Genomic DNA, 27,212 nt, shown 5'->3' on the forward strand with positions numbered 1-27,212 from the left:
GATGCATTTAATAATGTGAAGCTTTCTGTCCAGGCCTTCTCTGAAAATGGATTTCATTCCCAGTTGGACCTCCCCAGTAATCAAATGTCAAATAAAATAAAAAAAATAGTTTGTCATAGGTATTGTCCTACTTTAATGGCTGATGCATGGTGAAACAAAAAGTTTGTATTTATTTTTTATTTTTATTTATTTGACATTTGTTGACCGGGTTGGTCCATCTGGGCCGAGGCCGTTTTTCAGTGGAGACCTGGGGAGAAAAGCTCCAGAGTTACAAAATATATGCAAGTTACAAGAATAAAAGCATTTGCTAATACACACAAAAAATACCTAACTATGTAAAACAAGTATACAATGATAATACTGATTACAGATTATATACATTGTTGGCTAGCTAGGTATATTAGGCAGGTAGTCCAGGAGAGATTTAATTTAAAGTAGAGAGAGAGGAAGCTAGTAAGGAGTGATTGGGTAGCAGTGAAAGGAGAACTAAGAGTGCAACAGTAGTTGTTGACCATTCTACTGGTGAGGAGATAGATATAGTAAAGGACTGTTAGGGGTAGGAGTAGGGACATTCTACTGGTGAGGAGATAAATATAGTAAAGGACAGTTAGGGGTAGGAGTAGGGAAAGGGTTTAGTGGGGAAGAAAGGAGGGTGAGTTTGGAAGGAGGTAGTGTTAGGTACTAGTAGGAGAAAGAGAAGTGAGAGATTGAGCTGGAGAGGTGGATTAGTCGAGGGGCTGAGAACAGAGGCAGAGTTTATTTAAGCTAAGGTGATTTCTCACAGTCTTTTTGAATAGAAGTTTGGATGTAGTGTTACGTATGTCTAGTGGGAGTTTATTCCAGTGTTTGGGGGGGGGGGGTAATAGCTGTACAGTATTTTGCCTATGTTGAGTTTGAGTTTGGTTATGGTCAGAAGGTGTTGGTCAGAGCTCTGGAGTGACCTAGTTGGGGTGTAGGATGAGATGATGGGTGATATTGCGGGGCAGAATGTGGGCTGGTATAGAATGGAATGGATTATTTGGAGCTGGGAGAGAGTAAGGTTGTGAGGGAGCTCGAAACATTTCAGTTTTTGTAGAGGAAGACAGTGGTGAGAGGAGTAGGGAAGTTCAGTGGCAAATTGTGCCACTTTGTTAAAAGTGGATTCCAGTTTGGTCGTAAGAGAGGTCTGCAGGTTGGTGAGAATCTGAGAGCCATAGAGAAGGGCTGGAAGAAGGTAGGCACGTGATAGAGCAATTTTTGTTTGAGGGGCGATAAAGGTTTTGTTTCTGTAAAGAAGGACGAGTTTTTGGTGGTTTTCTTGATGTTGTAAGTACATGCTGGTCAAATTTTAGCTGGTTGCCAGTGATGAACCCAAGTAGTTTAGTGTGATTATCCACCATAATAGGTGTGTTGTTGTGGGAGGAGATGGAGAAGTTTGGTTTCAGGTGGGTCATTGTTTTTGGAAGAAAGAGAAAGAGTTTGGTCTTTTTTGGGTTTAGGATTAGATGGTTTTGGTTAAGCCAGGTCTTGACAGGAAGAAGGATTCCTGAGTTTTAGACTGGAGTAAGGGAAGTGTGTCTGCAATAGTGATGACTGTGGAGTCATCAGAATATTGCATTAGGGATGAGTGAGGAGTAGATCTAGATAGCTGATTGGTGAAAGTGTTGAAAAGCAGTGGTCCTAGGATTGATCCTTGGGGAACTCCCATCAGTACTGGAAGTTCTGGGGAGATAGCTGAATCCCATTTGATGGACTGGGAGCGGTTACTAAGATAACTAGCAAACCAGGAGATAGTGGCAGGGGATAGGTTTAGGTGGGAGAGGTTCTCTAGATTAATGGGTGGTGGACAATATCAAATATTTTTGATAGGTCAAGAAAGAGACAAGATGCAAGTTTAGTTTGTTCTCTAGCTTGAGCAATACTATTTATGAAAGAGATGAGAGCTGTAGAAGTGCTATGGCCAGGATGGAAACCGTATTGGGTGGGGGTAATTAAGTTGTCTTGGGTGAGGTGCTGGAGAATTTGTTTGTGTACATATTTTTCCAGGATCTTGGACAGGGGAGATAGTATTGCGATAGGACTGCAGTTAGTAGGTTCAGTGGAGTTATCTCCCCTGTGGATAGGATAGAGAGGTACTCTGCTTAACATGGGAGGGAGTCTATTCCACAGACAGGAGAGTCTCTGGGACACAAATCTATCCTGCCAACAAGTTCTATTAATGTCACAGACTGGTGTCCACCTAACTATAACCAGTCAAGCTCCTCCCTATTTCATTATTCTTTGAATGTTTTTATATGTATTTCCTCTAGACTCCTTTGCGCTTAGAACCTTGTTCTAGGTCTTGATTTTATTAATCATAACCTCTTAAGACTTTCAAATGATATTACAGTTTCATGCTTTAGCTATCCAACTTCTTACCCAGTACCCTAATAACAACATTATTATTTTGTCTGACATTGTCAACACAGAATCTTCACTGCCTAGTCCCAATAAAAAAAATCCAGTTCCTGGGCAATTTCCTTCCAAAAATGCATTCCTATTCCTCAGAGCTAGTAAGAGAGATGGCCAGAAAGGTGCTTGGTGTGACATCTGGAAAGAGGAAGGAGGACAAGGAGACCTGGTGGTGGAATGAAAAAGTACAGGAGAGTATACAGAGAAAGAGGTTGGCGAAGAAGAAGTGGGATTGTCAGAGAGATGAAGAAAGTAGACAAGAGTATAAAGAGATGTGGTACATGGCAAATAGAGAGGTGGCAAAGGCTAAGGATAAGGCATATGAAGAGTTGTATGAAAGGTTGGACACTAAGGAAGGAGAAAAGGACCTGTACCAATTGGCTAGACAGAGGGACCGAGCTAGGAATGATGTGCAGCAAGCAAAGGTGATAAAGGATAATGAGGGAAATGTACTCACAAGTGAGGAGAGTGTGTTGAGCAGATGGAAGGAGTACTTTGAGGGGCTGATGAATGAAGAGAATGAGAGGGAGAGAAGGTTGGATGATGTGCAGATAGTGAATCATGAAGTGCAGTGGATTAGCAAGGAGGAAGTAAGGATAGCTATGAAGAGGATGAAGAATGAAAAGGCTGTTGGTCCAGATGACATACCTGTGGAAGCATGGAGGTGTTTTAGGTGAAATGGCAGTGGAGTTTTTAACTAGATTGTTTAATGCAATCTTGGAAAGTGAGAGGATGCCTGAGGAATGGAGAAAAACTGTTTTTGTACCAATTTTTAAGAATAAGGGTGATGTGCAGAGCTGTAGTAACTACAGAGAGATTAAACTGGTCAGTCACAGCATGAAGTTATGGGAAAGAGTAGTGGAAGCTAGGTTAAGAAGGGAGGTGATGATTAGTGATCAGCAGTATGGTTTCATGCCAGAGAGCATTACATATGTGATGTTTGCTCTGAGAGTGTTGATGGAGAAGTACAGAGAAGGTCAGAATGAGTTGCATTGTGTCTTTGTGGACTTAGAGAAAGCATATGACAGGGTGCCTAGAGAGGAGTTGTGGTATTCTATGAAGAAGTCGGGAGTGTCAGAGAAGTATGTAAGAGTGGTACAGGATATGTACGAGTGGTGAGGTCTGCGGTGGGAGTGATGGATGCATTTAAGGTGGAGGTGGGATTACATCAAGGATCAGCTCTGAGCCCTTTCTTATTTGCAGTGATGATGGACAGGTTGACAGACGAGATCAGACAGGAGTGCTCGTGGACTATGATGTTTGCAGATGACATTGTGATCTGTAGTGAGAGTAGGGAACAGGTGGAGGAGACCCTGGAGAGGTGGAGATATGCTCTAGAGAGAAGAGGAATGAAGGTCAGCAGGACTAAGACAGAATATATGTGTGTGAATGAGAGGGAGGATAGAGTAATGGTGAGGATGCAGGGAGTAGAGGTGGCGAAGGTGGATGAGTTTAAGTACTTGGGATCAACAGTTCAGAGTAATGGTGAGTGTGGAAGAGAGGTGAAGAAGAGAGTACAGGCAGGATGGAGTGGGTGGAGAAGAGTGTCAGGAGTGATTTGTGACAGACGAGTAACAGTAAGAGTGAAAGGGAAGGTCTTCAAGAGGGTAGTGAGACCAGCTATGTTATATGGGTTGGAGACAGTGGCACTGACAAAAAGGCAGGAGTCAGAGCTTGATGTGGCAGAGATGAAGATGTTAAGATTTGCACTGGGTGTGATAAGGATGGACAGGATTAGGAATAAGTATATTAGAGGGTCAGCCCAGGTTGGAAGGTTTGGAGACAAAGCCAGAGAGGCAAGATTACGTTAGTTTGGACATGTGCTGAGGAGGGATGCAGAGTATATTGGGGAAAAGATGCTAAGGATGAAGCGTCCAGGTAGCAGGGAAAGAGGAAGGCCTAAGATAAGGTTTATGGATGTGGTGAGAGAGGACATGCAGTTGGTTGGTGAGACAGAGCACAATGCAGAGGACAGGAAGAAATGGAAACAGTTGATCCACTGTGGTGACCACTAACGGGAGCAGCCGAAAGAAGAAGAAGATTCCTCAATAATATCCTCCCAGCACTTGTAAATCTGGTAAAACATGTACATACATCCTAACATTTTCTCCCCACAATGCCAGTATTCAGCCTCCGTAAAGTGTCTGCATGAAATAGGGGAGTCCTATATGGGTCTATATTAGAACATCAAAGTTTCACAACTTCGAATGTTCTAATATCGACCCCTATTCAGCGAATGCTGAAAATAGTGAAGCTGTGGAATACTGAATTTCTTCCTAGGGAAGGAATTCGGTTGGCCATTCCTGTGGCTTCGCTATGTTCAGCACTGTGGTGGAAGGTTACAGGTCAGGATCAGGTAAGTGTGCAATTGTGTGTACGTGATGGTTAGGGCGCCGGGTAGGTGAGTTAGGGTTAGGACGTGGGTCAGGTAAGTGTGCGATTGTGTAGACGTGAGGTTTAGGCAGGATAGGTGAGTTAGGGTTAGGGCACAGGTGAGGTGAGTGTGCGATAGTGACTGACCTTAGGGTTAGGGCTTGGGTTAAGGTAAGTGGATAGCTAGTGGTGTGTGTACAGTTTAGTGTAGGGTTAGATGTAGGATTTTAGGTGTATGTGTGCGGATTGGGGTTTGCTTGGTGTGTTTGTGTTGTGTGCATGTGTGTCTGAACAGCAAATTTTTTTCCCTTGGAAAAAAATCTGCTGTTCTGCATGTTCGATGTTGTCAGCATTCGCTGAATAGGGGTCACTGTTAGAACATTCGATGTATTAAAAAGTCACACCACATATGCGGCCACTGCATATGGTGCTGCCAGACTGCTGGGAGGATTTTCATGTTAGAACTGATTCAGATAGAGTCCCTCCATTCCTCTTTAGTAGTTCTGACTTTTACATTCTTCACCCAACTAATCCTCAGTTTGTCCATCTCCCTCTCATATTTAAGTTTAACAAGCAATTTGTACAGACTGCTGTGTGAAAACTTACATACAAAATTATTACTTTAATTACAAAGGGTTCCTTTTCCTTCACCACCTTCTCTTTCTATTGAACCGCCCAAGCCCTCCTTGTAACTACCAACCAATAAGCCTGACCAGTCTGATCTGTAAGGCTATGGAGCGAATCATTATAGAACTCATAAATGGAGAGATTGGGAACCTCCAGTTGCTGGACCCCACACAATTAGGCTTCGTCAAGGGCAGATCATGCCTCCTGAACCTGGTGGATTTCTTTGAGACAGTTACTCAGACTATAGTTAAGGGAAAGGAGGTACACACGGCTTACCTTGACCTTGCTAAAGCATTTGACACCATTCCCCATTCAGGTATTATTGATAAGCTCACCAGCCTGGGTATAAACCCTTACGTCACAAGATGGATCGCAAACTGGCTCTCAGACAGATCCCATAAAGTAAGAGTAGCGGGATCTGTCTGAATACAGACCAGTAACGAGTGGTGTGCCTCAGGGCTCTGTCCTGGGGCCCCTCCTGTTTGGCATATACTTCTCAGAAGTACAGGCAAGCACGGAAGGGCTGTGGCTGACTAAGTTTGCGGACGACTGCAAACTGGGTGCTATAATAGAGTCTCCGGATGACATGGAGATCCTCCAGAAGGGCCTAAATGAGACTGATGCATGGTGTCAAAGCCAAGGTCTCAAGCTAAATGCAAGAAAATGCGTAGTAATCCCCTTTGGAAAAAACAGAGTACCCGCAAACTACAACATAGGAGGTAATCCCCTGAAATCTGAAGAAGAAATAAGGGATCTAGGGATCCAAGTAGATAGTCAGCTTTCCTTTGATAACCATGTTGCCAAAGTGGTAAGAAAATCCTTCTATGTGACCCATCTGAACACGAAAGGGTTCGCATCAAGATCTAAGGATGTAATGGTGCCCCTCTACTCTTCCTTCATCAGACCCATTATTGAGTACAATGCACCAATTGGAATGTACCTGGCTAGACATCTCCAGCAGCTGGAGAGACCACAGAGGTACCTAACCAAGAGGATTACTGACCTCAAACAGTTGCCCTATGCAGCATGATTGAAAAAGCTGACTGTTCTCTGTTGCATACCACTTTCACAGAGGCGATCTCTGTCTAAAGTACAGAGCCATGTCCAACCCAGAATTGTTGAACATGCTCCATCTTAGCAAAACCAGATCTACTTGAGCTACACGCTCTAGGGATATAAACCTCAACACAACAATGAATAGAACATGCTGGAGGGATAGATTCCCTTCGCAGAGACTTCCCTTACTATGGAACAGGGTCCCGATCTACATAAGACAGAGCCCCTCACTATCACTCTTCAAGAGGAACCTTGATGAGTGGATGGGTAACAGAAAGTTCACACTGGGGTTCACACCAACTGCACTACTAGATAGGGGCCAAGGGTACTAGCTGCTAGTACAAGGGTCTAGGGAACTACTAAAGGGGCGGTGAATACCACACAACATGGTTGGGCTAATATATGCCTTCGGGCAGATAGCCCAGTACCAACCTATGAACCTATAAAGCCAGCATTTCACCACCTGTTTTAATTCTTCATACTGTAGCCACATCTCCTCTAGTAAACCATATTTATCCCTAAATTTTTCCAGTCTGCAAAATGCACCACATCTCTCTCTTATGTACATAACAAATTTCCATCTCTCAGTATACCGCTCTCTTTTTACTGTTAAAAAAAACTTTATTCACCATTGCAGCTTAAATGTTGGGTTATTCCAAATTCCCAAGCATAATACCCCCAACAAAGAAACTTTGCCTCCTTTTAACACCATAGGGAAAGATAAAAAAAAGTTTATTCACCCAAGACTCTCTCCAAAGTTCAGAAGAAGATTGTTTCTATTCAGATACCTTCCATATCCTGACCATTCTGTTAAATAAGGATGTTGTCCAGATATCTCAAATATAACTTGCAATATTTAAACTAGTCACTTTTATGGTGTTAGATAATACTTTAATTTATGTTTTGAAAGTGAAACCTTCATGCAAATTAGGAGTGTGACAATGGGCACAGTTTGCACACAGATTTAAGCAAGGTGAAACCTTCAAGCAAATTAGGAGTGTGGCAATGGGCACAGTTTGCACACAGATTTAAGCAAACATGGTTTTATATGTTTATCTGGCGAATGTTCAAAATTCAGAATACTTTAAATATTGCAAGTTATATGCGAGATACCTGGATGACATAATTATTTTATGAGATTGTGCAGATCTATACTTTCAAGATTTTATAGATTACTTGCACAGTACAACTAATTTCTTGAAATTTACTTACACTTCTAATAAAAGCCATGTTAGTTTTTTTTAATACACATGTTACACATTCTGATGTTGGGTTTCTTCCTAATATCTATCATAAGTGTATATTTTGTAATGCTTACTTACACTTTTCTAGCTCACACCCTTAAAAAAAAGAGTTTAGTCTGAGATCAGTGTATTAGATTAGCTAGGATGACATTAGCTGAAGATTTAGTGGTTGAAATTAATAATTTGGTCAATATGTTCCTTAACAGGAGTTAGCCAAAAGATCTTGTAAGTAATATTAGCACTGAACTTAATTATCAATGGGGTATTTAGTATAAACCCCTGTTAGACATAGGCTTTTATGAGGACACTAACTGACCTAACTATAATGAAATTGCTGACAAAACATGCTTTTGTGGTGCAACATGACAGTTCAGAACACATAAAAAACATCATTAAAAGTAATTGGAATATAGTTAAAGCCATCTCCTTGATCTATAATACAGTAGGAGGGAATTCTACTTTTGTTTATAAGAACAGCCCCTAATGTTAAATGGCTATTAGAAAATATTCAAATGAAAATTACTAGTAAGGAAACCAAACTAGGTGCCACCAAATGTGGATGGTGTAAGCAGTGTTCTTATATTTTAGAAGGTGAACGTTTAAGTTTAGACAACAACTTTAGTTCTACTCAGAAACTAGAAGGTGGCAATTGTGCTACCACAGAGGTAGTCTGTGCTGCTAAATGCATAGAGTGCCCAGCATTCTATATAGGCAAAACAAAATGACCCTTCAGGAAAAGGATATATGAGTACTGCTATGACATTTAAAAAAATAATCAAAATAATGCATTAGCCAAGCACTCTGAAGTTTGTCTATGTTTTACAAAATTCTTATTTGTCATAATAGAAAGCATTCCTGTGAATACATAAGGGGTGAGTGGGAGACAAAATTAGAATGTAAAGAACCAAAATGACAGCTTAAGCTTGATGACAGCCCTCCCAGGAGCAGATAACATTTCTATTTTACAAGTGCTTAGTTTATGCACAGACAAGTTATAAAATGTTATTTATTTGTTTATTTTTATATATACATTTTTCTATATTTAGTAAAATCAATCTTGTCTATTATGGAAGTTTCTCACATATTTATACATATGAGCTGTTTATTTATATATTTGAGTATTTATTTATTAATTTATTTAAATGTAATATATCTACTTTCCTCAAAGGTTGATTTGTTTTACTATTACTTATGTGCTAACATCTCAGATGAACACCTCAGATGCAAAGTACAAAATATAGATTTATTAAGTGCTTTCATCATAAAAATGTCCAAAAAAAAACCTAATCAGTTAACCAATCAATTAATTTAACCCCTCCAACTATGAAAATCTCTTGTGATTCCTGTTTCTTTTCAATACACATTTATAATTAATTGTCACAGTCAACCAGGAGGAACATAAGAATAAAATAAAATTTGCTATTTCATTTCCTAAAATTCCAGTTCATATTCTCTGTTACCACTAAAATCTTCAGGATAAAAATCAACCACAGAAAAAAAACTTTTAAAACCATTTCAAACTGTAGAATGCTTTGCTAAGGCATTCACAGTGTTTTGTTCTTGGTTGCACTGTAATGGCATAAATTATCTGCCTTAAAGTCCTGTTGGTTTTAACTACATAGAAAGAATGACATCACAAACTGCATATAATAAACAACATGAGTTGAAGCACATGTGAAAAGCACAGTACTGCTGTAATTTTCATTACAATGACACTGTCATTAACATGTTAAATAATGTTTCTTCTTATGAAAATGTTTCAAAGAGGGATATTATGAAAGCATATAGGCATTGTGATTTGTGGTTATCAGACAGTTTCATCAATGGATTATTTTTAAGGTATTGTATGAATTTTTTAATGTTGAAACACCAAACATTGGTAGGTTATTTGGTATAACTAAAATTCATAAAACCATTGACAATCCCCCTCTAAGGCCCATAGTGTCTGCACCAGCTTCCAAGTTTTTGATGACAAATTGACAACTGTCTAAAATTCGACAAACATATCAACCACAATTAAAAAAGTTCACATCAAACTTGGCTCACTCTATAGATCCAAGCCTTTCCTAACTAATTACGCCAGACTTTCTGCAGCTAGAACCCACCTGCTTTCCTCCCTCCTTTATTGCTCACAAATCTTCACCAACCTGTGCAATATTGACTTAAATAACCTTGAGAGCTGCTACAATAAAATTGTCAAGTTTGCCATAAACCAGCCTCACAAATCCCACCACTGTACTGCAGTTTGCCAACTCAACTGGCTTGAACCATCCAACTTACTAACTCTCAACCAACTCACTTTTGCACATAATATCATCCACAAACCAGAACATTGCCCTGCTCTCCCTAACCTAGTTGAACTTAATGCCAACTCCAGGCACCCAAGATCATCAGATAAACTACTCCTAAAGATAACAAAGTCAAAAAAATACTACTGTGCTTGTCTTTATTCTAATAAAATACCAAATCCTAGAACCAACTGCCCCAGCAAATACTTAACAATCCCAACAATCGTAAATACAAACTTCTCCTAAAAGAGCACCTTACTAACCAGTGGCTATGCTCCTGCAACCACCCAGGCTACCCCCCCCACCTGACTGTCTTCCGTACTAAAATTGCACAAGTCCCATTCTTATTTTTTCTCTGTTGTAATTATAACTCTCATGTGCTATCATACATTTTATTATTTTTTCCTGCCTGTACTTCTTTACCCTTTACCACAAAAAGGGGGGGGGTATTATTATCTTGTACATAATGACATCATTTGCCTTTATTATCTATGTAATTAGAAATTGTAATTTACCTCTGTCATTTATATAAGTTGTTTAGTGCCATGTTGTTGTTCACTACTTGTCTTGAAGCTTTTTTTCCTAGGTCTCTGCTGAAAATGGGCTTCTAACCCAGTCAGACACTACCCAGTAAACAAATATAAATGAATGAATAAATAAATAAATAAATAAATAAATAAATAAATAAATAAATAAATAAGTTAGAGCCCATATCTTGGTTTGTTGATGGGACTCTTTTCAAAGTGGTTGAAAAGGCTCCATATTTTATTAGCGACTGTTTTCATTTTATTAAAATGATTAAAAATAATGTGTGTGTGTGATAATGATATTTTGATAACAATAGACATTCAGTCATTGTATACCATTATACCATACATTGTTGGTGTAGAATGGTGTCTCACATGCTTTAAAATGACACCCAGTAGACCACTGGTGAAGTTAAGTTTGTAACTGAAAGTATGGAGCAAGTTCTTAACAATATTTTTTTCATGTTTCTAGAAGTTTTTTACCATTAGAAAAAAAAGATGTGACTATGGGTGCCAGAATGTCCCCAAATTGCACCAGTTTGGTTTTGGCATTTTGGGAATTAAATATCTTGGAGAATGTTACACATTTCAAATAAAAAAATCATATTTATGTTTTATTGATGATATTTTTTTCATTTGGGATGGGGATGAGACTGGTCTTGACAGGTATATTGAAGGAATTAAATCCAGTACCACTTTTTTGAAATTTACATGTAACAAAGACAAACATAGGGTTTGATTTTAGATTTAGAGGTGTACAAAAATTGGGAGCCAATACTTTGTATATAGCTATTAGTTACAAAATACAGCAAGCAGTGCAATATTGCACTACAGTAGTATGCATCCCACACATTTAAAACAAACTTTGTTAAAAGGTCAGTGTACAAGACTGAAACATCCCACTATGGAGGTTGAGAAGGTTGAAGGGTTGTTACAGGAACTACATAAGATATTTATTAAGAGGGGATATCCACAAGGAGTTGTTATTGGGGTCATAAGAAACATTATTCACAAAGATGATAGTGAGGTAGATCATGTTTGTGTCAAGAAATTGGACACTAATTGGACCATTTCCATGCCTTTGGTACACAATATCGATAGCAGTGCAATACAAAATGCTATGATTAAGAATTGGCTTATTATGGCTGGAAGTGAGGAGGTTCACAAAAAATTTGGACATGGTCCTTTGTTTATCAATAAGAAGGGGAGAAACATCAAAACATGTTACAGTATATATAAAAAACAAACAAAAGTGTGAGTGATAGGAAAGGTAATTTTAAATGTTTAGGATGCAGTAGGTGCACATATATTTGTAAGAGTTTGAATTTTTATTGCGCCTCAACTCAAAAAAGTTAACATTAGTCCTGTTTTTTCACATGTGTTTTAACTTACATTGTTTATTGTGTTCAATGTGTGACATGTGATGATATTATACAGGTAAAACCAACATGACTGATGCAATCAAGAACAAAAACGTTGTGAATGTCTAAACATTCTACAGTTTATAATGGTTTTAAAAGGTTTTGATCCTGAATATTTTAATTGTAATAGATAAGATGAACTAGAATGTTATGAAATGAAGTGGCAAATTTTACTTAATTCTTATATTCTTCCTGGTTTGAATAGGGTGATTAATTATAAATGTGTATTGAAAAGGAATAGGAATCCCAAGATATGTTCATAGTTGGAGGAGTTAAATTGATTGATTAACTGATAATTATTTTTGATTTAAAAAGAAAGCGGATCGCTAGTTAATTTATTCTGATGTAGACATTTTTATGTCAAAAGTGCTTAAGAAATCTGTATTTTATACTTTGCATATGAGGTGTTATTTTTTATACCCCCAGAAGCTTTTTGTGGATTTTATTTTTTACTTATTAATTTGTTATACTCAGTGTACTATTTTTCATATGATCAGAACTGGTATTGTGAGTCTTGGAAATTATTTTTAATGAACTTAGATACTGGGAAGCTATACCTTTAATTTTTTTTTGTAAATATTTCAGTGACCTTAAGGAAATTACATAAGCTCAGGTCATATCTGTACTTCCTGATGTGATGATGCCCTTCATGATACATCTATAGGATGAAAGCACTCAACACCTTTGGCTTCTTGTTTAAAACATTTTACTACATTTGCTGGTGAACTGTCACCAAGTGTTCTGTTTGGGACTGTGCCTCTGTCTGTTCTTGCTCCAAATGTTTTCTCTTGTTTCACTGAAACATTTTCCAAAAGATTTTCTGTATACTTACTGCCTCATACACTAATCCCCCTCCTTGTTTTTCACCAGAGGAATAACAAAATCAATTTGGTTCTCTTTAGTTCTCATTGCCAACCACTCCCAATCTTTTCTACCTTATACCATCAACAATCTTGATTACTGATCAGTCCCTTCTGTACCACAGTAGTTTCCAATTCTGCTATGGGAGCTTTCAACTTCCGCATTTCCTGGAATGTACATAATTCATCTACTCATTTTCACTGATCTTGAGCAACCTTTGCATATTTCTTAAATCCGTTTTCCATTTATTGACCTCTTCAAATTTCTTCCTATACCAGTAGCCCTGTAGCCCCATAAAATGACCTCTGAATGCTGATTTCAATGTATTCTATCATATCCTTGGCTCGGTATCTCCATGTTCCACTTTAGAGTTCCACTACAAGATTTTCTCTGCCAATAATCTGCCTTCTGTCTGAGTTTTACCCTTTGCCCAGAATCAAGGTTTCCACCTCCATCTCCTTCTTTGCTGTTACATGCATGGGATAGCTATAAAAATTTTGCTCAGTGTTTTGAAGTTCAGTGTGATGAGTATTAGACCATTTTATCTGTCTATGTACATAATACACACACAAAAGCACACACATATGTATGTTCATATAAAAACCCAGATTTTATGTAAATATATTGTGGAATATTTGAATATGGGCCTCTGGCAGCCTCCAGGCTGTGTATGGTCTATTGTTATTATTGTGCTATCCTGGTAAACAAACTAAATAAATATTTAAGACAGCAGAGACACCAGTCATAGACAAGCTATGTAGTTTATTGTAGAAAAACATAAATGTCTTGTAGTGCATGGTTATGTTCCTTTATGCAGAAAAAGACAAATCAGTTAGGCACTGCTATAGCATGAGGCCCAATCTTAACAAATGTTAAGATCAGGTAAGTCACTGGGCAATTAAATCTACTAGTAGTGAACAGCAAACTACAGTAGCAGAAAAAAAAATCAGATTTGATTCTGCTTGCTGTCTGTGCTGGCAATGTGTCCCTGACTTATATACTTAGAAAGTTGCTAAAATAACAGAATTTGTATTAGCCTGCATTTTCTGAAGGATAAGAAGAATGAAACTGAAATGTATGTCATTATTTACTGAATTCATCCTGTGGTGATTTGTCAGAAAATCACAAATTGATTGAGAAACAGACCAAAAATATGAGGCAAAAATCTGGACATATTGCAAAAATCTGGACAGTTCAAGTCAATAATGTTGGTTATTTGAGTTTCATACTTCTTATTGTTCAGAAAATGCTTGTTGTTACAAAACATGTTGTTTCATTAACTTGTTAAGTGAATTAGAATACAATTTAAAAATTGCACCTGATTTTGAGCCTTTGCTCCCATTGTTTTTGGCTTTGTCCAGAATTATTGAGCAAAGAAACTGAGAGTTTGCTAATTATTTTAAGATCTAAAAGATCAATTTTTCATAGCCTTATATTAGCGCTAACATAATGAATCTGGTGCTCTGCTTACAGCACTACCACCGCTGAGATTCAGCCAATTACTGACATATATTTGAGATCCAGATCTAATAAAGAACATGCATTGCACCAATAGTATAGTAAAGGTCCAGAAATGCCACCTGTACAGTGAAAAAAAAGTTAAAGCAAACTGCTACAGCACAGTTAGCAGCAATATCAGTACATGTATGACAATAAATCTTGCCTGTATTCACCATGGGTGGACAGGACTCCTGGTTTGCCAGTATTAACATTTACAGTAACACTGGCAAACTGGGACATTTTGTTTCTTGTCCACAGTTAATGCAGGTAGTGGAACACAAGTTACTAAACCATAACCATGTTGCTTGCAGCAGCACAGAAGGCAACTATTGTCACAAATTCTTTCTTAGGTGATCTCTCATTCCTCTCACACTTAAAGGTGAAGGCTTAGGCAGAAATGGTCTGTAATGAAAGACAGAGGTGAAAGCTTCAATTCATATAAGCAAGTTTTACTGAAGGACCTGGGATACTGGTTGTCACATGACAAGACATGCATCTCATTCTCAGTATAATATACTGTGTATTCGACAGGGGTTGGGGGTTGGGGAAAGTACCCCAGACTGGTGTGCAGGAGGTTGCAGGCATTCTACAAAGACATTGTTAAAACATATTTTAGTAACTGGTAAACTGGTATTTGCACTAATCATTAACATATATTTTATTATCTACTAATGAATTCAGATGTTTATGTTGGCACAGTATACATAAATGAATAACAACACCTTCACCCAAGGTGCAAAACTAAAAAGACTTAAGCAACCTGGTCAAAATAACAAGGAAAGACTGCTGGCCAAGGAATGGAAACAACATGGACAAAATACTTGAATTAAGTGCTTTTATTCCTTTATTAACTTCTTCAGAAAATGAACATTAAAAAAAACTTACTGATGAAATGGCATTGTTGACATTGGGTAGGCGACACAACATGAGAGAGTGAAACTAAAAAGGTCTGGTGGAAGCGAATAAGTACTCAGGTCCAAATTGCTGTCTCCAGCACTACCTGAACTTTACTTTCAAAAAGTTTAATTCCTAAAATAGTCAACACTAATAACTTTGACCACACTTGTGCTTTTCCCTTGCCTATGAGTGTTGATGGGGCTAATATTAAAAGAATTATAGTCCAAAACTGGAAAATTCTTGAGGGGAATACCGATTTAGTTAAAATTATTGGAGCTTGCCACAATTTATTTACAAAAGGACAGCTAATTTAAAGTTTTTGTTAGACCATAATTTTGTCAAAGAGTCATTTCCTTTAATGAGAATGCAGGAACTTATTCCTGTGGTCATTGTCCGCAATGCCATTTCATCAGTAACCGTGTTAGTGTTACCTTTAAACATTTAGACAATAAAAAGATTTTTTTAGTAAAAGGTTTAATTGTCAAAGTGAGACTATTACATATCTTGCAATATGCAGTAACTGTGATTGATTTTATGCTGGCAAAAGTTATAGAACACTTAGACTGAGAATACAAGAACAGTGTAATGCAATTAAAAAAGGTGAAGCTGTTAATTCTTTGGCCAAACACAGGTGCAATAAAATATTAGAAGTCTGAAAATGAACATGGCAGATCATGCTTAGAGTTGATCGCTTTCCCGGAATTAATAAAGTTATTAATATCAAGTGTTTACTTAAATTTAGGAATGTTTATGGAACTTTTTAAACTATTTCATTATTATTATTTTTATTATTGTTATATCAGCATTAATTCATTTTTTATGTATTATGTTTCCACAGTAATCTTTTTAACTAGGAAACAATATTGGTTTTATTCTTGATCAATATTAAACATTGATTTGTGTTGTTATGGCAACAGCAATTCTCATTGGTAGGCATTATGTCTCTATGAGAATATATTTTTTGCATGGCCAATTAGATGTTCTTTTTATGTCTATTTGCGATTGGATGTTTTATAGACAATCAGATGTTTTTATTTTCTTGAATGTAATTGGATGGTTGTTTTTTGGTAGTCTTATTCAGGGTTTTAAATTTTTTTTTTTTAATGTTCATTTTCTGAAAAAAAAATCCAATTAATAAAGGAACAAAAATGCTTAATTCAAGTATTTTGTCCATGTTTTTTCCATTCCTTGGGCAACACTGTACATAAATGTTTACAAATAATGTATGATAGTACAGAAATACAATTAGTGTGATTATATAGAAAGTGTGGTAACTATACCAGTGTTTTCTCTGTTTTATATATCTGTTGGTAAATTCCTTGGCAAGCTTTAATAAATTACAGAATAGTCAACACTCAGCTATCTGCATACCCACTATTTTGTGCAGTCAACTAGAAGGTTATTTGGGTGTACTGGATGAATTGGGAAGTCATTTAGTAGTTTAATAAACGTAAATTAAACATTATTAAAATGAGGAGAGAACTGAATTAATCAGGTTGACAAAACTTTTATTGGTGGATTAATTAAGCAATAACCGATGACGTTGGTGTGATATATTGAAGATTTACCCATGGTTGGTGTGGTTTAATCATGAGGGTGAAGTCCAAGTGATTAAATAAAGCCAACCATGGGTAAATTTCAATATACCAGAACCACGGAGTTAGTTATTGCTATTATACAATGACATTATTTAAGAAAAAAAATACTTACTTTTCTTAAATAATGTCTTTATATAATGCCTCTGTGCTGCCCTTAAATGTTTTTCTGGTATCCTGGGACTTTTTTTGATGTACTGCACATTTGTATGGGACTTGTGTTCCCATGCTTACACAGTTCATCAGTGCTGTGCAGAGGTAGCAATGGAGAAAGTAAGATTTCTGTTGCTTGTTTTTCTTTTCTTTTTTTTTTTTTGAATTGAACTAGAGTGTAACATAGCACTCAAAATGTCCTACAGCTATTTATCCTTGAACCCCTTTGTGCAAATATTGTAAATAGATTCACAGTTTAAAACAAGTGCATGCAAAATGTCTTCTTAATTCTCTTCTCTATGTGCATATATAATGCATTTTCCCAAATTACTCTATAAGAATAGTTTTATAATTGTATAACCCTTAAGAAAAACCTTAATGATTTTGTTTTTGACTATTTGTAATAATGAATGTTCTTATTGTGTAAACTGGTCTCCTCAATGTATCATTTATATTTTTCATAGTTTTATAATTTGTATTTTTGGAGCTTTTCTCCCCGGGCCTCCACTGAAAACGGGTCCTCGGGGCCCAGTGGATCTCCCCGGTAATCAAACAGGAAATAAATAAATAAATAAATAACTAAATAACTAAATAAATAAATAAATTGGGAGACTTTTTACATTTGTGAGAGCCGGGATGGACAAAATAAAAGGATAGTAAGTTTCTTTAGTTTTGCAGAGTGTACCTGATTATCCTCTTATTTTTGTCTGTGCCATCTCCCTCATTCGTTTCAGGTCTTCCATTTTCTTTTTTGTGCAAAAAAGGAAAGAAAAGTAAAAAAAAAATACAAGATATACTAATGCGAAAAAGTACAGATGACTGGACCTTTTTCTATTAGTATATTCTTGGATTTACAATGGGCACGCTGGTTGGGCTGGCCAATCAGCATGCTCATTTTTTAATATTAATGGCCAGTCATTGTATAATAGATATTTGAAAACAAAAAGTCAAAAGATTTATATATATATATCTGCAGAAAGACAATATGTAAATGAAGATACAACTGTAAAATCCAGAAAACTCATATATGTACTGCATTTAAAAGGCAAAAGAAGTAGGTAAGAAAACAAAGTTGTTGACAATGCAGGGTTGTTGACATATGGGATTGGAAGATCATAATGAGAAAGGAAGAGAAGTGCCTAATGGAAAGAGTAGGCAAATGAATTGAAGTGGTACAAATAAAGAAATAATGAGATTGACATGAAAAGATACAATAAAAATCTGCACTACAAGACATACACTTGAAAGGATACAATTCCTAATGAAGTATCTACAGAGATGCCAGAAATTTTCATTAGAATGTTAATAGAAGCATTCAGAGAAATGTTGATGTCTGCCAAAATGAAGAATCATTGATAAGCACTAATAATATTGACATCATTATCAAAAGAATAAAGAGGCTAATTCAAAACTAATTTGCAGAATAAATGCAGATGATAAAGACAAAAATAAACTTGAACTCTGCAGAAGTACAAGAGAGTGTTGAATTAAGATGGATGTGCACCACATGATAGAATTTGCAGCTTAATTTTGCTGTATCAGAAGACATGATAACATAAGTCACAAGGAAAATGTGAAATGCTACATAACTACTTTCAGGAAAATGCATACTGTAAAACAGAAACTAAAATGGAGAGACAGCATTTACTATTATCATAAACAAACCTAATTTAGGATATATATATTAAGAGCAATATGACATTTTCTATAATGAGTTAAACAAAAAGTGCAATGTGGTAAACAAAACTTACTGAAATAAAACCAGTGGAGTACACAAGCTGTATGCTGGAGGCAGAAGATGTGGCAGTGAAGTGGAAAATGTATCGTTGGCTTATTATAAATTAACATGGCTGCTAACAGTTAAAAAATAAAAGAAAGGTTGGCTTAGAGAAATCGGTTAGTTTTATTCTGCATTCTGCAAGTATCTATAGTAGAAAACATAGCTTTCATCCAATTAGTTAACTAAAAACTGTTTTGATCAATTGAGCTTTCAAAAATAATCATCACAGCAGCATTAATTTCACTTGCTTTTCTGTTGACATAACTTTATCTCTGCTTTGAAGGTGAAGATAGGCTGGCCATTCACAAGTGGGAATATGGATTTCTTATGACAGACACAATAATAATAGCAGTTTGCTGGTTAATATTTGTAGAGAGTTATTTCAAATGGTACTGCAATGGAATGGCTCATGGATAGCTGTACTGTAACAGAAGCTATATCTGTTGCTGAAAATGTATTGTAAATACTCCTGATGTTACCAGTCTTAGTGAAAGTGAGTCTGGATGGCTACACTTTGTTCCAGAAGAACTGAGTTTAAAGAGTGCCTTCCTACTAGTAAATAAATAACAAAGTGGACCTAGAAAAGGATGTTAGGAAGAGTATTACAACTTATGCTGCCAGCTGCTTTCTTTTGTATTTCCCTCTGTCTTTGAATGTCTTTCTGTACTGTAGGAGACAGATAAACTGTTACATTAAAGTGTGCATAAACCTCTTGATGTTTGGTCTTGTGAACTTTTGGTAAAAAACATAACAGATTCCTTTAATTTTACCCACATGATCCTCTAAAGTTCACTGATGGGGGCCTGGGTCGAACATGGGCACTGTCATGAACCACATACCATCTTATCTGTTTAATATTCACGTTCAGAATGCTGGATCACAGTTTTAAAAATGTTATCTGTGATTTCATGTATCATACAAAACAAAACAAAGCCGAGAACAAAACAGACACCACAGAACTTTTAATGAAAAATGATAAAACTGACGGACACAATATGATTAAGTGCTTTTCATCTAGTTAGTAACTAGACTTCCTCAGATAGTGTTTGAGTCAGGTTTTACATAAATGCTCTCTCCCCACCCTATTTCTTAATTGACTGATTTATTACTGAAGCTGATAAGTCAAATGACACAGTGCTACTATCCTTTCCAACTTCCCCAAGCTTGTATACAATGCATACATCCAATAACTATACATAACCATAAATAAGTTGTGCCTGTTTTGTTCTCGGCTTTGTTTTGTTTTATTCCATGTATCATATTGTATAGCACCATGATGGAGAGACAATAAGGGGTCCAGATGCAGAGATGATAAAATCAGTAAGCAAAGGAGAGTAGTATTGCAGGAATTGAATTCTTCCTCAAGTCTTGGTGAGTACTTACACAAAGTGGACCCTATTTTTACAAAATCTCACAACGGCGACACTGATAAACAGACTATATTTTATATAGCATATATTATGTACAGAAGCAGGTTAAAAGTAGAAAAGACAGCTGGGTGCACAAGTTCCAGGATAAAAAAGTGCCCAATCCTTGAAGGTGTACTGGTGCCAGGACTTTCAAAAAATGACAGTGTAGAATACTCAAGACATGGAAACATTCCTGTAACAGTGTTATGCCAGGCTGAGGGGGAGGATGCCCCCACCCCATGTTGTAGAAGGAAATAGCAGTCCACAAAAACTGACAGGCCAAAAATGAACCATAAAGATGATAGAGTGGAGTACTGAGGAAAAGAAAGAAATTATGTATTGTTACTATTATGCAATAAACCCAGAATTTCTGGATAGAGCATATTAAAAAAAAAATTAAGACAGAAATTAGAGGAAAGAAAAATATTTGTACAAGAAAAACTGTCAAAAGCTTCAAATGCAAATTTGTGTTCATTAATATAACAAATTTATGAAAAGCATTATATAGATCAAGAAACCTTGGGCTGTTTGAAAGAGAAGCGACTGAGGAAGTACGAAAATATAAAGAACAAAACCTAAAGATTTTTGAAAGGTATAAAAAAGAAACATGGACATGGGAAAGAGAGAGAGAGATCTGATATAGCTAAATATTTATACAGAGGAGAAAGCCAAACTAATCAATACAAAAAAGCAGCTCCAAAGATATTTGAAGAGAAATATAGACAAAGGCACCCAGATATGGAAAATTTTACAATGCAAAAAATAACATCACACAGGGGGAATGTAGAACAGAAGATTAATAAAGTAGAAGTTAAACAAATAGAAGCTGATGTTTTGTAATTTCTGTGAATTGAAGGATTTAGTGTAGAAAGTCTAACACAGGTTTATGTCACTGTGTGATGGAACAATGAGTCCCGAAAGTAAGGAGAAACAGGTAGGGCAGGAGGCATCTAAAGATGAAATATGGACATGGGAGAAAAGAGATTTAATATGTGTAATACTTATGCAAAGGAGAAAGCAAAACTAATCAATACAAAAAGCAACACAAAAGATATTTGAAGAGAAATATAGGCAAAGGCATGTAGATATTGAAAATGTTATAATACAAAAAGTAAAAAACAAAAGGGGAAGTACAAAAGAGGATTAGTAATGGAGAAGGTAAAGAAATAGAACCTGTAGTTATGGATTACGTGTAACATGAAGGATTTAGTGTAGAAAATCCAACACTGGTAACATCACAACATGAAGAAACAGTGAGTCGCCAAATTAAAGATAAACTGGTGGAACATAAGACATCTAATCAGTTACCACATGAAGATACTCTGGAGCCTTCAGTAAGAAACCAGTACAAAAGTTCAGTTGGAGCTGTACAGGAAGGGATGGAACAAGAAATGGTGCAACTATCACACAGTCAATGTTGTGGAGTGATAGACCAGTGAGTTCTCATATGAAAGAGCAACAGATAATGTAGGATGCAGCTGAAGAGAATATGTCACAGGAAGATGTTCTGGAACCTTCTGTAGGATGCCCGCAGGAAATGGAGAATAAAAAATGTGCCCCCAGTTTAGAATAAAAAGATCTAAGGGAAGAGTTGCTTGATGTACTAGAGATGGATAGACATATTACGAACAATGAAAGAAAAGAGATTACAGAAAGTCATTAAGACCCAAAATGTAGAAGTTTGATAAAACAAATGAACATAGTAATCATGTAATATAACAGAGGTAAATAGGATATACTACTGTGCAGCTAAATTAATAACAGATACAGTCTTACCACAAAAATATTATGCAGTAAGGAAAAAGAAAGGAAGAGATCAAATAACTGTAAAAGAGTTAAGACAAGAAGTATCACTATTAGGAGAGTATAGAGGAGGGAACAGATCAACAAAAATACTTAGAAAGATAGATGTGATAAAAGCAATGCACAGTATTAGAACAAACCATGGTCTGTTGTACACTATTGCAAATAATAAACTAAAAATATTAGCACAGACAGGAAAACTTAGAAGACATGCAGATAAATATAAAGGAAAAGTACAAAGGAGGCAATTCATAGATGATCCAAAAAAAAGTTTTATAGAGAATTGGGAAACAAAGCAAAAGGAATAGAAACAGCAACAAGAAAAGAAGAAATAGGCACATCTTGGAGAAATTTATATTAAGATCCTGTAGAACATAACAAAGATGTTGGATGGATGGAAGAAGTAAAAGAAACAGTAAGAACTTCAAATATACAGGATATGAAATGGGATGAAGTAACGGCTGGAGAAACTTGAAATGAAATTAAGAAAAGCTCTTAAATGGAAAACCTGAGGCCTAGATGTAGTACCTAATTTCTGGCTAAAAGTATTAACATTGTTACACAAAGATTTAGCCCTGAGTAATAACTACTTATATGAGCACCCAGAAGATACACAAACCTTGTTAACAACAAGAAAAATGATCCTCCAACTTAAGAGTGAACCTGCAAGCTATCATAAAATTATGCACCAATAACTTGTTTTTCAACGATGTATGAACTATATACTAGAATTCATGCTGACAGAGTTTATAGTCATTTAGAAGAACACTCACTCATGGCAATAGAGTAAAAGGGTAACAAAAGAAAGTAAAATGGAACAAAGGCTCATTTGTTGTTAAATAAAGTCATAATGGAGAATTGTAAAAAGAGGAAGAATCTAAGTATGGTAGAGATAGATTAGAAAAAAGCATTAGACGGCATTCCACATTAATGGATAAAGCAATGCTTACAGATGTAGAAGATAAACCCTACATAGATCAATTACAATACTGTGACCATGAAAAAGTGGCAAACCACTTTGCTGCTAAGTCATGATAAAGGACAAATTATTGCCCCAAGGGATAAAAAGTGAAAATAGGATATTCCAGGGTGACCCTTTGTCACCATTACTCTTTTGTTTTGCCCTTAACTAATAAAAGCAGTCTAATTAACAGATTAGGTCATTATTATAATTTTGCTACCAGACGACAACAAAGGGTAAAAACTTCTCATCTTCTTTTCGTGGACAATTTAAAACTGTATAGCTTATCAGATGTGGTGCTGAAATCACAACTGGAAGTGGTCAAACCTTTCTCAGATGATATAAGAATGTCATTTGGTCTTGATAAATGTGCAATAAACAACATTTAAAGCAGGAAAGCTGCTGCAGCACCAAGAAAATATCAGTCTAGTATAGGAATCTGATATAAAGGAACTTGAGCAGGAGGGAGTATACAACTATTTGGGAACTGATGAAGGATCAACAATGAAACATGAGCAAATGTGAAAACTGAGGAAGGCAAACCTATCTCAGTCCATCCTCAAAGCCTTCTACAGGAAGACAATTGAGAGCACCCTCTCAAATAACATCATAGTTTGGTATGGTAACTGCAAAGCATCTGACCACAAGGCTCTCCTGAGGGTAGTGAGGACAGGGGAAAAGTCATTGGTTCCTCACTCCCATCCATGGATGATCTGCATGAGACTCAGTGTGTGGGAAGGGCTAGGAAGATAATCAACAATCCCACTCACCCTGCGCATGGCATGTACTTCCGCCTTTCTTCAGGCAGGTGGTATCGCAGCTTACACTGCAAAACATCTAGATTGAACAGGAGATTCTTCCCTCTATCCATAAGACTGCTGAACTTGAATGCCAGGCATGAAAGCAAATAATTAGATCAGTATGCCACGTGCTATGAATATCAGCTTTAGGAATCACTCTAGCAAATTGCTTCAATAACTGGTACAGTTAACCTGATTTCTTATGCTATTACTTCCTGAATGTGCAATAGTCAGGACTGAGTCACCACTCCATACATGTGCAATATGAACATCAGAATATATCATACTACAACTGATGAAGTGCAATATTCTAAGTAATCACAATGTGAAGTCATATTCTTGCAATACCTACTAGTATAATATTGTCTGTCTTCCTGTCCAGTTGTGGTAATTTATTGTGTTGTAAATATTTTAATTATTACTGTATGTGCATTAGTCCTACTGTCATTCAAACTATGTGTTCATTGTTAATTGTTGCATGGGGATCAAAGGAATGTAATTTCATTCAGCTTGCACTGCTGTGTATATCGGATCGACAATGAAGTTTGCTTTGACTTTGACAAAACTCAGTGAAGAATATTTTAGAAAACTAAAATTCATACAACAGTCCTGACATCTAGGAACAAAGTACAAACTATTAACCGATTTTCTTTTCCTCTTCTAACTTACAGTTTTGGAATGATTGGGTGGTCTGAAAAGATATTGAATCAGTTGGACAGGAAAACAAGAAAAATGCTTGACACTTACCAAATGATATATAAAAATCAGTGTATACCAAGATTATATATCCCTCATTCTGAAGGAGGTATGGGCCTCCTTGAAATCAAGTACATGTATAGATCTGCAAACATAGGGCTGCATGCATATCTGCTGACTTCATAAGATCCAAAATAGCAGACGTTTTGAAGCATAAAGAGAACAGATCTAATATGGCTTCCTTGCTTAGTTTAGCAGAAGCATATCAGTGTCAAGCAGGAGTGGAAGCCAAACCAAAAGTAGACAAAAACCAGGCAGCAACTGAATATGCCAAAAAACAAAAGAAAGAATATAAGAAGAAGGATCAGATGAGAAGGCAGGAAATGTAGAAAAGGCATAAATATAGATGCAAGTACAGAAAATTCCTGGAACAACCTCACATCAATCAGGATCTGATGCAGGTATGGTTAAGGAGAGGGGAATTTACACCCAAAGATGAAAGGTTAATATTGGTTGTCCAGGATAGTGGACTATGTACACATTAGTTTATAAAGTCCATTGAACATTTGAGAGAAACAGACAAATGCAGGTTCTGTAAAACAGAACTGGAAACAGTTGCACATGTTGTTGCTGAGTGTGATACACTAATGGCAGAGGACCTGTATACTAAAAGGCATAATAATGTGGCAAGACTGTTGCATTGAGGATTGTGTAAACATTACAATACTGAAGTAGTTTAGAAGCATTGCAAACATGAACCACATGCATTACAGAGAAAGATGAAGTCTGTATCATGTGGGATTATCCATTACCAACAGTTCAAAAAATAAATGCACGAAAACCAGATATAGTAGTCCATGAAAAGAAGATAAAAGTAGCCTTGATTATTGAAATTGCTACACCCAATGATTATTGTGTGTTATGTACAGAGAGAGGCAAAGTCATAAAATACCATGATTTGCAGGCAGAAATGACAGCAGTGTGGAAGAAGGATACCCATACATTTCTAATAGCAGTAGGAGCAATGGGTCTCATAAAAAATAATATATAGCCATATTTAGATATACTACCAATACATGTAACTCCATATGCCATATGAATTGCAGAAGGAGTAATTTCTGAGCACATCGTGAGTGTTGCAAAGATGCAAAGAACACTTTTTGCCAGCATCAAAGCCTGAAACAATCCTAATTTCATGAACTTTAATCATACTTTGATTTAGGAATGGGGTCCATTTCCTTCATGGCATTAGAAACCCAAAAGACTCGGAGAAATTAAAAAGGGAAACACCATGACTACATTTCTGAAACACGTTTTCATGCTTAAACATAATTTCATCCTTTGAATGGGCTGTTCACATGGATGCTACCATAGTTCATTAAGATATAACTGTGATCTGAGTTTAATATTATGAAAATATGTCTTCAGATTATTAAAATTACCAAAGTTATGAGCTTGTATTTAATGTGCCAAATTTCTGCCATCAAATTCCATTTTTTTCTGAGAATCTGATCACACCTTCCACAGTTCTGCCTTTTTGAGATGTACCATATGAACAATGCCATTCTGCATCAGCAGTTTAAAAATTGTTTTTGCATACTGTGTGGGCATCACTCTTGTGGATGAAACGTCTCTGTTATACTTCTATAGATCATAAAGTGGAGATCAGAAAAGATTACACTGAAAATCTGTTCCAAAATAATATAATTTTATGTATTTCTTCAAGCCACCAAACTCTGAATGACTCAGAAAAGATTATACTGAAAATCTTTTCCAAAATGTTAAAAATTAGATGTTGCTTGATGCCACCAAACATTAAATGAATCAGTCAATGTGAATAACATGCTTGTTTTTTCATCCCTCTTAGTCTTAGTCTTAATTTAGAGAAGAGACATTTTCTAAAGACAGCATTTTGTTTTTTAAACACTTATATTTGCTTCAGTCATTCAGCACACAAACCACCTGAGATAAAACTTGGGTTAAAAAAGAATACCGGTATGCAATTATTCACTGGGCACTCTAGTTAAAAGAAACACTAATACAGTGTTTTTGTTTTATGCAACATGATTCATTTGTCTGACTTGAAAAATTTACCTGAATATCTGGGTCTATATTACTCGAATGAAAACTGCATTGCGTGAATCCTGTTTGAGCGACACAAAATGAGCGAATGTGGGGATTATTGAGAGAATTAATGGAGAATGCTATAGGGAATTCTTCCCTTTACTTCAGTGGAGTGCGATCTCGGAGTTTGTATATTTAAGTAGTGGGGGTGTGGGGGTGCAGGGGGGCTTGCCCCCCTGCATAAAACACTTAGTAACACTTTATGTGTTTTACTTGTTTTGTTTACTGGTTTCGATGTTTCCAGCTTTCGCTCTTTATGTGTCGCTCAACTGTGGTTTGCTTATTAAAGTTTTCGGTCTGCTAATATAGACCCGAATATCCACAGGGTTGTGCGCAAATATTATAATCACAAAGGGATTTTTCAGAAAGGGTCCGATAAACAAACACATCCCTGTTATATTCTTTTATTGTTCAAGTCAAAGTTGAAGTAAACTTTCTAATCAGAACACTCAATCTATATAATGCTGCAGTTTTTGTAATCCTTATATTAGGAATAAAGGCTGTTTTGCATAGGAGGCCATGCTCAATATAAATCCAAGTTATTTAGTGGAAAAATCTTGCAAGATGTGTATTGATTTTTGCATTCTGAAGATTCTGCAGGAACTCAGCTGTTGTCAAATCTGAGAAGGAAACTGCAAGGGACAGAAGTATTTTAAATATTAATGAC

The sequence above is a fragment of the Protopterus annectens genome, chromosome 17.part0, assembly GCF_019279795.1.
Source record: "Protopterus annectens isolate FY-2018-M chromosome 17.part0, PAN1.0, whole genome shotgun sequence".
Classification (NCBI taxonomy): domain Eukaryota; kingdom Metazoa; phylum Chordata; order Ceratodontiformes; family Protopteridae; genus Protopterus; species Protopterus annectens.